The following is a 9,310-nucleotide window of genomic DNA, read 5'->3' as shown; positions in this document are numbered from 1 at the left end:
TTGCAAGGTCGAATTCGAGTCATGGTAGTGGGAGCGGGGAGGAAACATTTAGGAACTAGAGGAAAGTTGTATTTCTCATCGTTGTTACATCGCACCCTGAATGGCTCGTCTCCTCCCTGAGACCCAATCAATTGCCTTTCATAGATCTGAAAAAATAGAAAATTCTACTCAAACGTAATTTATATTAGCATCCAAAACATCAAATACCCAGAAAAAAATTGTGATGAAAGGTGCAAAGCCTATCTGAAATAAGTATAAAACATTACTATGGTAAGTTTTTTAAAAACTTAAAAAGAATATAGCATGACCACGAGTTGGAAGGTTCAATGTTTGTAATGATGTCAAATCACTCTAAACTGATCAATAGAAGAATTCAAATCAAAATCCTTGCTGCTATTTTTGTGTGAATTGACAAGCTGAGTCTAATGTTGGCAAGTGAAACCACCAAGCTCACTGTCATTAAGCTGATTCCGACTCTTAGTGATCCAGCAGGATAGAGTAGACCTTCTCCTTAGGGTTTCCAAGAGAGCAAACAGCCTCACTTTTCTCCCATAGAGAGGCTGGTGGGTTTGAACCTGGGACACTTAACCTCATGTGCCACCAGACCTCCTTTATGGAAATGCAAACAAGAATTAAAACAAGTCAAGGGAATCTATACACTCCAGGAAGTCAAATTTATCATAAAGCTAACTTGGTTTTAACATAAGGAAACCATGGAACAAAACTTTCCAGAAATAGAACCATTTGAATTTGGTTTGTGAAACCGTCTTTTAAATATACAGTCCTGACTCAAAAAAAAAAAAATTAAATGTTAAGCCCTACCTCACATCATACAGAGATATCAATTCATGGTAGGTCGTAGTCTTAAATATGAAGAGGAAGGGAAGAAACTGCCTCAGAACACAAGAAACCAGATGTTTTTATGACCCCTGGGGGTTGACAATGCACCCAAAGCAGGGCTCAAACCCCCAACTCTGAAATCAAAAGACCCATGCTCTACTAACTGAGCTAACAAGAAAACCCGTAATATTTTGTTTTGTTGGCTCTCCAAGGCAAAGCCAGAGTCCTGGTGGTTGAATGTGAAGGCAATCTTTTGAGTTTGAGCTATGTTATTCGCACCCTCCAGCTGGTCTAAATTATTTAGGAAAGAGAATGCCAGAGACTTTGAGTTGGAATCTCAGACATTTGACGGACCCAGAGGCCATGCCAAAACATTGGGAACAGAGTTTGGCCTTGTCTTCAATAACCTTCAGCGGGTTCTTGGGTCTGGCCACAGAAATGGTGCTTTAATATGGTGTTGGGTAAGAATAATAAATATGGAAGAAGCATACCAGCCTGTGTGATCACAAAGTGTCGATGAGATCAGGTATCAGGCATCAAAGAACAAAAAATCGTATCATTGCGAATGAGGGGTAGTGCAGATTGGGGACCCAAAGCCCATCTCTAGGCAACTGGATATCCCTTTACAGAAGGGTCTCAGGGAGGAGAGGAGCCAGTCAGGGTGCCAATAAAACATGCAACTTTCCTCTAGTTCTTTAATGCTTCCTCTCCCTCACCCCCAGCCCCCGACTATCATGATCCCAATTCTACCTTACAAATCTGGCTAGACCAGAGGATGCACACTGGTACAGATCAGAGCTGGAAACATAGGGAATCCAGGACAGATAAACCCCTCCGGACCAATAATGAGAATAGGATACCAGGAGGGTAAGGGTAAGGTGGGGGGGGAGAAAGGATGAACCGGTCACAATGATCTACATATAACCCCCTCCCTGGGGGACGGACAACAGAAAACTGGGTGAAAGGAGACGTCAGACACTGTAAGACATGAAAAAAAAATTTTATACATTATCAAGGGTTCGTGAGGGAGGACGGGCAGGGAGGGAGGGGCAAAAATGAGAAGCTGATACCAAGGGCCTCAAGTAGAAAGCAAATGTTTTGAGAATGATGATGGCAACAAATGTACAAATGTGCTTGGCTCAATGGCTGGCTGGATGGATTGTGATAAGAGTTGTACGGACCCCCAATAAAATGATTTTGTAAGAGAATATTAAATATACTTTGTACTGTCAGAGGATGAACCAATCTGTGTTGGAGGAACAACAGACTGAATGCTCCTTAGAGGCTTTGTCTCACGTCCTTTGGACATGTCATCAGGAGGGACCATCCGTGGAGAAAGACATCAAGCTCGGTGTAAAGTTGACGGACAACGATAAAGAGGAAGACCCTGGAGGAGATGGACTGACCCAGTGGCGGCAATAGTATGCTTACCCACAGTAACGACTGTGAGGCCGGTGTAGGGCAGGGAGGTGTTTTGTCCTGTAGCATATGTTGCAGTCTTCTCTGCCCATGGAAGTACCGGCCGCATAGGTAGAGCTTCAGAAAACAGCGCTTGTCCAAAACGCCTGGCTTTACCACCCTCTCGGTTCAAAATGCGAGTCAAGGTTGTGATCTTCTTTCAATGAACACAAGATGGCGCTACATACAAATGACAGGTGCACACAGCCGCTCCTTTCCGGCTTTCAGAGATCGCAACAGGTCTCTGAGGGACACAAGTAGCTATCCTTTCCCATTTCTTCTCCGTCTACCTGCAGCGGAGCAAGATCACAGTCGGCCTTGAAGTTCCCAAATAGGCAAGTTACTTGTTGAATGAGCTCTTGTAGCTGGTGATAGTTATTTGTTGAACGATCTCTCATAGCTGGAAAATCCTCAGGGGCGCCCAGGGCATGTCCCATTCCTGCCCTCCCGGAGATACGCCTCTGGGTGTCCATTCTGCGCCGCAGAGGAGACAGGCTGGGTCCTCCTGAGGTAACTGGGCGCTAGAGGAGCTGGACAGGCGTGAACAAGACTGGACACAGAGGGGAGACAGAGCGGACCCTTCAAGGACGGAACTCTGAGCTCCGCAAGTCCCCATGCGTCAAATGATTCCGGCAGGAGGGTGCAAAAGTGACAAAATAAACCGACCCTGGGCTCGTCCGGGATTTGAACCCGGGACCTCTCGCACCCGAAGCGAGAATCATACCCCTAGACCAACGAGCCGCGCGAGTGGCCCGGTCTCCCCATCCTGGTCCCCACAGACTCAACTTCATTCTGATGGAGTTCCTTCTCGGAGCCAAGTAGCGCACGGACACCGGGGTCATAGCCGCGAAGCACCCCACCCACCCACCCCCTCCCCAGCGAGAAAAGAGAGGCAGGAAACGGGTCGAACCGCTCAGCCTCATCCGAGCGGGGGACAGAAAGTGGGGTGCATGAAGTGCCTTCGTGAGCCGGAGGTCACCTAGGCGGGGAACAATTGATCCCAAGGGGTCCCGAGCTTCGGGCTGCGGCAATGGGGGCAGTTGTGGCGGGGCAGTAGGGAAGAGACGCGGGCCGGCCCGGAGGAAATCCTAGTGCCTCGCTGGGGAAGGCGCTGGTCCTCTTGTTCCTGCAAAAGGAGATGGTCCGGAAACGATGCCCCTCGGCCCCCCTTCAGACCTGGAGCAGAACTCAGCCTGTGGGCCATTTTCAGCCAAACAATTTTTTAAAAATACCACTGCCAACGAATCGATATCATAACCCAATACTGTAACTCTTTAAGGAGTCCAAAACCTCTTCCTTCTCCCAGAGGAGCTGTTGGTTTTGAACTGACAACGTTGCAACTTACAGGCCAACGCTAAGCCCCCAAAGTCCAGCCATGCAACAGATGGGTCTGTAAGAGGAAGCATTTTTCTCCATCTGAGAGGCGGGTGTTGGTGGTGTTCAACTGCTGACTTTAACAAAATTTGCGCCCAACGTGGGGCTCGAACCCACGACCCTGAGATTAAGAGTCTCATGCTCTACCGACTGAGCTAGCCGGGCTTGTACAAAACACTTGCTAATGGAAAATTCTTTGAAGATTCCAGTGGCTGCCGTGACAGAGGGAACTGGGACAATCTGGTCAAAGTGTGGCGAAACTGAAGGCTCTCTGCCCATCTCATCCAATATAACCCCTTGCCCCACTTTCCAGAACTTCAGCGTAGTGGACAGTGAGGGGGCGCCACAGCTAGGTCCAAACATTGGGGACCTCGGGAGAGGGTGTGTGCCCGGAGACACAGATCGAGTGGCAAGTGGAAGCCAGGGTCTGATGGGTCTGATGGAGGGGCTCGGGACGACCCGGCTTGGTCTCGGGACCTCTACTCAAAGGAATCAGCGCCCAACCACCTCCGATTATGCCGGCTTTGCTCACCGCCAACACCCCCCTCCCACCCTGGGACGTCCCAAGACCTGTCCCAGCGGGGCGCCAGTTCTGCGGGGATGCCCAGGCGGTGGAGAGGGGAGCGGAGCGGGCGAGTTCCCTCCATACTGAGGCTCAGGTTTCTGGGGCGCAGAGTGCCAGGAGGGCGGGAACCCCAGAGTTGCAGTCCCAAGACCTTGATGCTGATACGGCGGTATTGCTCGCCTAGACCTGCCCTCTGGCCTTGGACGGGCGCCCCCCTGGCTGCGATCCGAAATCCTGCCGAAGGACTGGGGAAATGAGAGGGACCTGAGGTTAATCCGTGAGCAGGGGACCCACGTGTGTGTGGGTGGGTTGGGGGGGGGGGGGTTCTTTGGTCTAGGGTTATGCGTTTCCCTTAGGGTATAAGAGGTCACTGGTCAAATCTCAGCCGAGCCCTCTTTTTTCCCTCCCAAATTTATATCCTCCTGTAATTGTTAGGTGCTGTCCACTTGGTTCCGACACATAGATTGGTTGCGATCCTATATACAACAGAACGCAACTCGCCCAGTCCTGCACCATCCTCATAAGTGTTATGTCTGCGCCCATTGTTGCAGCCACGGTGTCAATCTCTCAAGGGTCTTCCTCTTTTTCGCTGCCAAGCATGAGGTCTTTCATTTGTTTCTCCTGACAAAATGTCCAAGAGTACATGAGATGATGTATGCCATCCTTGCCTCTAGAGAGCATTCTTGCTGTACTTCTTCCCGGACAGGTTTGTTTGTCCTTTTGGCAGCCGTGGTAATTTCAATATTCTTTGCTGGCACCATAATTCAAATGCATCGATTCTTCTTTGGTCCAGCTTTCACATGCACAGGACGCAATTGAAAATATTGTGGCTTGAGGCAGGCGAACCTTAGTCCTTAAAGTAACATCCTTCTTCTTCATACTTTAAAGAGGTCTTTGTGTATGTGCATTTTAAAAATAGCTATAATTAACATATCACACAATTCAATAGTTCGAGCTGATCAAGAGTTATGCAATCATTGCCACAATCGGCTTTGGGACCTTTTCTGGTGTCTTTGTTTCACTTACAAAGGTCAGGTCCATTGGTCTATGATGGGGCATGCGGCTCTTAAGCTCAGAGTCCTGGCTTTGGGCCCCATGTCAGGTGTCTCTTTGTACAGGGGATTTGGTCATCTTCGCTGGATGCTGCTCTCTCTGTCTTGTAGAGACTTGAAGCCAGCTGCGGAGGCTCACAGTTCTTCCCGGAGCTGTGTCATTTGTCTTTTGCCATCCTCTCCGTGGTGCCGAAACCTCGGACAAAGGCTAAAAGCCGGGCTCGTCCGGGATTTGAACCCGGGACCTCTCGCACCCTAAGCGAGAATCATACCCCTAGACCAACGAGCCTACATGTAGTATTACTCTCTTTAGTAAACCTTGGTGAGTTCGTGCAAAAGCTCAGGCCTGTTTGGTCTAGAATAATCCCAGCTTTACAGTATCCGTCCCATTGCCCAATGTGGAACCAGAAACACATTTGTTTCAGGAGCCCAGAGAAGAAAAGATGAGAAGCTTCAGCATCATCTGCCAGGACGACTCCAGAGAGGCAGCCCTCCAGCTGGGTTATTTGTTAGGAGTCTCGGAAATCCACAGTGCAGTTCATCCCTGTCCAATAGGGTCACCATAAGGTGCAATCAACTCCACGGCAGTGAGTTTGGTTTATTTTTATTATTCCTTGGGTTACACGTTGGGCTGCTAACAGCAAGGTCAGCAGTTTGAAACTAACAACCGCTTCTCAAGAGAAAGAAGGGGCTTTCTGCTCAGAAAGCCACAGGGGCAACTCTACCCTGGCCCCTAGGGTCACTATGAATAGAATGGATTGGATGGCAGTGAGGGGTTTGTCTTTGTCTTTAGCTCCTCCCAGCCGATCCTGGTGCCCAACCACTCTGCCACTCTCCTTTCTGTCCCTGGAGAACGAAGACCTTAGGCTTAGGGGTGTCCCATCCTCTCCAGATAAGACTATTGAAGACAATTCAGCTCCCCAAGGCTCCTAACCCGCCTCCACTTACCTGACACTCCAGTAAAGGAGACCCTGCATGCACTCCCTTGGCGGCCCTGCCCAACATGCTGCCTGGGGGCCCTACACACTCAAGGTCACCCAGTCCTGGACCTCTAACAGAGGAAAGGACTCGCCACTCCCCCTCTCCCATGACCCACCTCTGGGTTCCCAGGCCAGCAGGTCACTGGCTTGAACGTGTGTGTGTGTGTGTGTGTGTGTGTGTGTGTAAATTCAGAGGAGACCTGAGTTGCCACCCTAGGACACTACTTCCTGGTCCTCTGAGCCACCTACACAGCCATCCTCAATTCCAGGCCCTATCTGGTTACTAAAGAGAAAGATGAGGTTTTCTACTCCCATAAAGATTTACACGAACAGCTTTGCTGTCAGAGATCATTGTAAACGTGACTATGCTGGATCAAACTCGATACTTGGTCAGTTGACCTCCCTCTTGACACAATCCGAGTTTGTTCCAGGCTCAAGTATTTCTTGCTTGTTCTAAAATTTTTTTCTTTTCTTTTCCCAAAATTTCTTCCCAGGTTTTAAAAATATTGACAGTCGTCTTGCCTTTCTTACTCATTATTTGTATTTTTTATCTTTATGTTATTATTTTATTATTGCCACTTTGTTTTGTTTTTTATTGTCTCTCTTGGGTTTCCCAGTTCTTGAAGCACAGAACGAGGACAAGCATAGAGATAATAAAATAACTGATGCAGTGGTTTAGTGGGGATGCGGCGGGAGAGTGAGGGAGAGGAGATTTGGGGAGCAAACAATGAATGCAGGAGGGAGATGGAGCCCTAAAATTGATTGTGATGATGTATATACAACTCATTTTAAAAGTGATTTAACATGGACGTGTATGCTATGTGAATACTCTGTCAAGAAAACCATAGGGGATAAAAGAAGAAGAAAAAAAGAAAGAAACCAAACCTGACCAATGGCGACCACAGTGACGGAGAAAGATGAGGTGCTGCGTAGGGGACATTGAGTTCATTTCCAGGGCGGCAGAATAATTTGGAAAAGGATATCAATAATCGTTGTACAACACGGAGATTACCATCAATAACACTAAATTATACCAGTAGGTGTTGTGGAATTGGAGAATGTCCTGTTGTGAATATTTTTGCCACAATTAGAAAAAAACTAATTACATGAATAACAATGAGTACAAGGAAGAAGAAAATGTTCTAGAATTGAATATGGTGACAATTGAGCAACTCTTCCTGATATGACTGAATTGTTGAATTGTGTGTCATGTGGATAAACTATTTTTTTAAAAGATTTATACTCTCAGAAACCCATAGGAGAACTTCTGCTCTGTCCTATATGGTTGCTATGAGTTAGAATTGACCTCATAGCAGTGAGTTTTCTTAGTTTTTCTGCTCATTCAGCACCAGCTGGGATCTGGGACCACGATGCCTGGCCCCTACTCTGTCCCACCCACTGACCAGCCCAGGGGCGGAGGACACCAGTTGGTGCCCCTAAAACACGAGACAACGCAAAATATGCGTTCTTTTGAGGCTTGAAAAGGAAAGGAGAGTAAAACGTCGCTCCGGACCGGTACTTGCCGCAGGGACTGTCCACTGTCCACACACCGGACACGTGGTGGTGGGCCCCCACCTGGACCTGGGCGTACACCCCGAGAACCCAGGGAATGGAGTGGGGAGGGAGAGACGAGACAGCGCTGAGAAAGGGCCCGGCTTTCAGTGGAGGCTGTAGTGGTCTCTTCTTAGTGGGACGGGGGTCTTCAGGGGTTTAGGGCGCAGGAAAAGGAGATGGCAGGGGTCTGTCGCCCAGCCATGTCCCCGCACGGGTCTTTGCAAATGAACGAGAGGACCAGGAGACGGGGAAGAGGCGACTCGCGCGCCCCATCAGGGGACAGTTCCGGGCAGGTCCCCTGAGGGGTCCGCAAGCCCCCAGAACCCTGACTCGGACGCGGCCCCGCGGCACACGAAGGTCAGCCAGCGTGCTCAGACCTGGGGGACGAGCCTCCACGGGCAGCAAAGAGACGCCACCCCACCCCTGCAGCGACTCCTCTTCCCCTTGAGTTCTCCAAGCTTCCTCCCAGTACCCCGGGCGCGTGGGGAGTGACTTGGTCATCTTTTCACAAAGGGGACTGAGATCCAAAGGCCTGTCCTTACCCAAGGACAAAGTTCAGAAGGTTAGGAAGGAACTCGGGAGAGAAACCCGAGACACGGGGGAAAGGATGAGCGGTGCCCTTCAAGGGATTGCAAGGAAGGACGTGAAATAAAAAACAAAGCAACGACGATTTAAATTAACCAAATTCAAACATCAGGCCGCAGCGAGATGGCCGGCGGGCCGTAACGGGCTAGTTTGCGCACCCAGGACAATGGGGACCCCATCTCGGGAGCCGTCTGAGCTGGGATACCCGGAAGAGTAAACGGACTTTAGGAAAGGAAAAAAAAAAACGGGCTCGTCCGGGATTTGAACCCGGGACCTCTCGCACCCAAAGCGAGAATCATACCCCTAGACCAACGAGCCACCCCGAGAGAGGTGCTCTTTTGGTGGCCTGTGCCCGAGGTTCCACCCTCGTCCTCTGGCCTCTGGGCGCGCAGCTGGAGAGAAGTTTCGGTTTCCATTCTAAGAAAGGAGGAGGGTTTGCAGGGGCCAGACCTTCAGGGCAGAAGCTCCCCAACACCCCGCCTGCAACGCGAGGACCCCTCGGCCTCCAGCCCATCTAAGCGGCTCAAGTGGGACCTTTCCAATAGCACTCAACATAGGACCCCCCTTCTCCGAACAAGAGCCTGGATCGCCCCGCGGAGGAAAGCTCCTGTCCTCAGTTAAAGGCACGCTCGCCTAAGATAGAGCCTGCCCCTCGTTCGTTTCCCTCTGCTGCGTCTCAGCTCGACCCAGGAGCAAGTCTGCACGATCGCACAGCCACAGCCTGCAGGGGCCGCCCTCTAGCCAGCAGCCAGCCGGCCGGCCCGCCAAGCAACTTTAGACTCCCGTCCTCAGTCTGGCCTCTAGAATCCCGCGACTTTGGGTGCCAACTGTCCTAAAACAAGGTCCCCAGAAGCAAGTCTGAGATGGTGATCTTATACAAGAAATCCATTAAGGGAGCTTTC

At 50.0% G+C, this 9,310-nt stretch overlaps 4 non-coding genes across 4 annotated transcripts; all 4 read right to left on the bottom strand.

Moving 5' to 3' along the window:
- Positions 1 to 2,967: 2,967 nt before the first annotated feature.
- TRNAP-CGG lies at positions 2,968 to 3,039 on the bottom strand. Its single transcript has one exon. It is a non-coding gene; the product is annotated as a tRNA-Pro (tRNA).
- A 725-nt stretch (positions 3,040 to 3,764) lies between these two features.
- TRNAK-CUU lies at positions 3,765 to 3,837 on the bottom strand. The gene has a single exon. It is a non-coding gene; the product is annotated as a tRNA-Lys (tRNA).
- Positions 3,838 to 5,506: 1,669 nt separating this feature from the next.
- TRNAP-AGG lies at positions 5,507 to 5,578 on the bottom strand. Its single transcript has one exon. It is a non-coding gene; the product is annotated as a tRNA-Pro (tRNA).
- Positions 5,579 to 8,654: 3,076 nt separating this feature from the next.
- TRNAP-UGG lies at positions 8,655 to 8,726 on the bottom strand. The gene has a single exon. It is a non-coding gene; the product is annotated as a tRNA-Pro (tRNA).
- Positions 8,727 to 9,310: the final 584 nt, after the last annotated feature.

Source organism: Echinops telfairi, unplaced genomic scaffold (genome assembly GCF_000313985.2).
Source record: "Echinops telfairi isolate 266 unplaced genomic scaffold, ASM31398v2 ScPeMD7_5;HRSCAF=22, whole genome shotgun sequence".
NCBI classification, from domain to species: domain Eukaryota; kingdom Metazoa; phylum Chordata; class Mammalia; order Afrosoricida; family Tenrecidae; genus Echinops; species Echinops telfairi.
Note: the sequence above shows the minus strand (reverse complement) of the source record. Positions and strands in the feature narration are given on the sequence as shown.